Raw genomic sequence first — 854 nt, forward strand, 5'->3', positions numbered from 1 at the left:
TTTCCTGACGGTCCAGCCTTTTCTTCTAAGGTGACGTTAGAAGGAACATTATTGCCAGTTCTCAGCGGCTCTTTCTTGGGCTTTCTTCTATGAGACTTCCAGGTCCACGGGGAATAAACCTCATCCAGCCACCATTGATATGATTTCAACAAAGACTGACCTTAAAACTCACGCCCATTTCTAGGGTTTCTGGAAATTAGTTTCAGGAAGCTGGAAGGTTGGGTGTGTGCCCGTTCTCCTTTGAATGTTTGTCAGCTCCCCAAGTCATACTGAAATATAATTGTCCTTGAAAGGATATTAAGGAATGGGGCCTCTATGAGGCCGGAGGATTTTAGTCCTCCGCAGTTCCTACAGGGTGAGTTTGCTCTCTTGGGATGAATTTTGTCCTCCCCCTGCCAATTTTGCCCTAATATGTACAAAGGCCTCATCGGGTGCTGACACCTTTTTCTTTTCTTTTTTTAAAAATTTATTTATTTATTAAAGATTTCTGAAAAATATGGAACGCTTCACGAATTTGGGTGTCATCCTTGCGCAGGGGCCATGCTAATCTTCTCTGTATCATTCCAATTTTAGTATATGTGCTGCCGCACGGGTGCTGACACCTTGATATTGGGTTCCGAGCCTCCAGAACAGTGAGGATAACCTGTCATCCTGGTAAATAACTCAGGCTCGGGTACTAATAAGAAAAAAGAAGAAACCAGACTCTGAACTTCAACGATAATTCTTTCACAGACTTAGTGAGTGGCAAGGGCTATGGCAGGGGCTGCTGGGGCTCTGGGAACCCCTCTCATTAGGTCCATCGTGATTCTGGGTTCTGTAAAAAGAAACCAGATCAGTGAATCTTCCACACCACC

The 854-nt window shown here is 44.5% G+C and overlaps 1 pseudogene; it reads right to left on the reverse strand.

Moving 5' to 3' along the window:
• Positions 1-490: 490 nt before the first annotated feature.
• LOC113455765 lies at positions 491-590 on the reverse strand (annotated as a pseudogene).
• Positions 591-854: the final 264 nt, after the last annotated feature.

Source organism: Microtus ochrogaster, unplaced genomic scaffold (assembly GCF_000317375.1).
Source record: "Microtus ochrogaster isolate Prairie Vole_2 unplaced genomic scaffold, MicOch1.0 UNK105, whole genome shotgun sequence".
In the NCBI taxonomy this organism is placed as follows: domain Eukaryota; kingdom Metazoa; phylum Chordata; class Mammalia; order Rodentia; family Cricetidae; genus Microtus; species Microtus ochrogaster.